The following is a 4,149-nucleotide window of genomic DNA, read 5'->3' as shown; positions in this document are numbered from 1 at the left end:
ATCTCAAGAGAATAGGTTGGGGAGGTTTTTTTAAGGGCTAGTTTAATTCCCCTCATTTTCTCCCTTTATCTTTCCCTCACGAACTGTAACACAAATCCTTCTGCACGGCAAAGCCTCAAGGAAGAAACAAAAACACATTTGGACGTCAGTGTTCGGCTCCAACAATCCTGGGAGCCAGTTCTGGAAACAGACATTATCTAATGAATCACCAAGTTTCCAGTTCATTTGCTCTTTACAAAACAGAGCTGTAGACACGTGCCTGAGTCATCATAGTCAGGTACCTCCCCAAGAAGTTCTCAGTAACACTTCAGCTGAACAAACCAGACACACAAATCCTTCCCATTTATCATAGAATGGTTTGGGTTGGAAGGGACTTTAAAGATCATCCAGTCCAACCCCCCTGCTATGAGCAGGGACACATTTGTCCAAAAAAGACACTTTCAGTAGGAAGATGAACAATTAAGTTCAGAGATCACATAAGATCTACCATTCACAAGATCTACTGGTGCCCTGGATATTTTCTACCATCTCAGCTGCAGAGCATCAGAGGCACAGGGATGCAGAGAGCACTCCCCCTTGTTTCCCACCTGCCTCCATTCCCACTCCAGCACAGCCTGGGACTGGCATCGTCCCAGCAGAAAAACGTTCATGTTTCTCACACCTGGTGTACCTTCTCCAGCCCACAACAAGAGGTATACAAAAACCAACTCAGGCTAACAGATTTGCTGTAATGTTTTAGTCACCAAAACAGAGCCCTGAGGCAACATCACTGAAAAACAGCTAGCACAAAATCTCTTTTCTCTCTTGATGGCCCCTGCAAGTCTCCTGCAAGCCAATGGAGGCCTCTTGTGGAATCACAGCACTTCTATTGCAAGCAAATCCAATGGACATCCTAACCTACTGGAGAAGACTTCATTATACCCTTGTTTTTCCTTACCTCCCTTTATAACCTTTCAAATGTTTCTTCTCTTTCTCCAAAAAGAGGGAACCTTTCGGGGCAAACACTCTAAAAGAGTGTTATTTTTCCCGGTTTAAATAAACTGTTCCAGAAGTGATTCAAAACATTTCACTTCTCTGTGAGTGAGTACTCGTTACTTGGTATTTTAACTGTTTCACACTGAGTCAAGAGATCAAAATTTCTGCTTACACCAGCTGAAGATGTGAGTCCATGCATCTGAATGCACTATTATACTGAAACCCCTCTGCCTAGAACCTATGCTTCCAGACAAACAAAAACCACTAGTAGAGACACTTCTTCAAATACTGTTTGTATTATCCTACAAGACCAGAGGTTCATGAGGTTCTTACCTTATTTGCATGGTTATTAGTGATTTATGTCCCTTTTATGAAAGGGCCTATACAAAAGCTTTCACTCACAGTTCTGACATTGAAGCATCTTTTCAGTGTTCTGGCTTTTTCTAATTTAAGTCTTTCAGCCTCACATGCACCTTCCACTCCCCACAAGACCCCTCTCTGTCATTCAAGGCAAGACAAGCCTTCCATAGCTCAGATTCCCAGGGAATAAGATTTCCAAATCACACAGAATCACAGAATGGCTCGGTTGGAAAAGCCCTCTGAGATCATCATGTCCAACCGTTCCTGTCTACCCCCTAAACCATATCCTTAAGTACCTCATCTACCCGCTCTTTAAACACATCCAGGGATGGTGACTCCACCACCTCCCTGGGCAGCCTGTTCCAGCTTCTGACGACCCTCTCAGTAAAGAACTTCCTCCTTATCTCTGACCTGAACCTCCCTTGGCACAGCTTGGTGCCGTTTCCCCTTGTTCTATCCCCCATCACCTGGGAGAAGAGCCCAGCACCCACCTCTCCACAACCTCCCTTTAGGGAGCCTCACCCAACTTTTGTTGGTTGCCTCACCCAACTTTTGACATTGTAGGACAGTTCATTCCTCCAACAGCAGGACACAAGGGCGATGGCAGAAGACAATGTAGTATGAATTAGTGTGAATTCCCTACAGAAAATGGGATGCCTCACCATGGAGCCTAGACCACAGATCTACAAAGGCATCATACAGTCTTCTAGATGCTGATGTTAAACACAAGAACAGAGATAAAGGAGTCAAAAGGAAATCAACAAAATCAAAACAAAACTGAAACAGAATAGAAAGTATTCCACACTCCTCACTGGGGAGCCACTGGGAAATGTACTTGAAACAAAGGTATTTACCCTGTTGCAAAGCAAAAATTAGATGAGATTTAAATAAAAAACTAACTAAAATTCTCCTGGGAAACTTATGGACCTGTCCTGCCAGATGCTAAGCTCCCATCACATGTATTGAAAATAGCACAAGACAAAGATATCCAGTCCGTTCACACTGCTACTTTTGCATTCAGTGCTGGCCATAAATAGATTTAATCTGATTTAAAATTCAAGCAGCATCCTTCAACCTTATTTTTAGATCCTCAGTTCAGACTACACACATACTCATAAACAGAGAAGATACCTTACAGTCCTGAAGTTTAACTATGGATGTTACTCTGTATCTAACTAAAAGTAAATGAAAAGAGGAGTTACGTGGTGGACTGTTTCATAACAACCACTCAAAAATGAAGAACCTTTCAAAGAACATTTAAAGACTCTCAGACTTACCTTCTGACTCTGGCAGTCAGCTGTGGGAGCAAATGCTGCTAGGAAGAAAAACAGCAACCCAGGAAGATGCATTTTCACACTTTTACCGGCAAGACTCTTTCCACAAAAGGGGTGGTGATAGAGGCTGCAATTTCTGTAAGATAAGACCGCCTACTAAGAATCAGATCCAAGACAAACCAGAGGTTAAAAGTAAACAGGGAGAGGGCATTTTCACATTGTGCTCTTTGGCTGCAAAACCTTCAGAATTGGATCTGCTACTTCTGGGGTTTCGTCTGAACCAATACCACCTATTCCGTTCAATCTAGTATTTTTTTAAATGCACAAGCAGAAGTCCTTAGTAAAATGTTTATTCAAAACAGGAACATCTACGGATTTCCTCTTACCTATCAGTTCAAAACAGAAGGAAGGAAATCCTTAGCTTTCAACTAATTAGAATGAAGAGGTTAACTGTATGCTTAACTGAAGGCAAATCCAACGGGCAAACTCAAATACCAGAAATTCATGAAGGGTAAGTTAATTTCCTTTTACTACTGATGTTAATATGTCTACAACACCTCAAACAGAAGGCAGATCTGACCATTGCCTATCCCAAAGCACTCATAAACAAAGCAATGCGAGTGCGATGCTGCACTTCAGTGCAATAACATAAGCACATCCTATCAGTCAATCAAGCGCTTTAGGTAGGCTTTGATATTTATTTAGAATATTTGAGTTTCTCAGCAAGAAAAGTACATTTTGCAGGTGCTATGGCAGCAGTGGCAAAATACATAACATACATAATTTTCCAAACACTGTGCTGGCAGCTTGATGAATCCAAGAAGCAATTCCATGGCACCCAGAACAGGAAAGTCCCAGAATAGGATTAAAAAAATACTTGCTAGTCTGAGGTATGGTCTGCAATTGAATTTCTCCTTTTGAACATTACAAACAACCTAGAATTGATTATTGACAGATTTTACATGGACTTTGTCTCCCTAAGCTGCCAAGAGAACCCACTGTAGTGAGCAGACTAAAGACTGCTTCTGTAAGTAACAAATCCCACTGAGCAATGAGGGATCTTTCCATTTTCGAGCCACTAATAGTGCAGGAAGATGCCTAAATGAAACTAAGATAGGAAGATACTTTTGCACTTACATAAATGAGAGCATTATTATTTCTTTGCCCCACACAATTATACACATGCTAATACATAAAGTATATGAGAACTGCTGTACTTACTAGTGCTGTTATTTGTGCTTTACCTCTTCCTCCATCCTACAGCCAGCCAGCATGATGAACAGCAAGCACTATTATATAGCCTGCACTAACAGGAAGCAGATAAGGCACACAACCATCCACTGCGGCCCATGTGGTAAGTACCAGCCCACAATCCAGTCTGACGACTCAGCCTGCTTGCCCCTTAGAGGAGAACTGCAGCCCCGGGACCAGCGCTGCCCAGTAGATGGCCACTCTGTTCACACAGCTCTGGAAACCATTTGGTATCCCCTACAGATCTGAGGCAGAGGCAACATAGCTCAGACCAGTTCTGGTGGGATGC

Source organism: Mesitornis unicolor, unplaced genomic scaffold (assembly GCF_000695765.1).
Source record: "Mesitornis unicolor isolate BGI_N332 unplaced genomic scaffold, ASM69576v1 scaffold25263, whole genome shotgun sequence".
Classification (NCBI taxonomy): Eukaryota; Metazoa; Chordata; class Aves; order Mesitornithiformes; family Mesitornithidae; genus Mesitornis; species Mesitornis unicolor.
The sequence above is the reverse complement of the archived record's forward strand: the minus strand, read 5'-3'. Positions refer to the sequence as shown.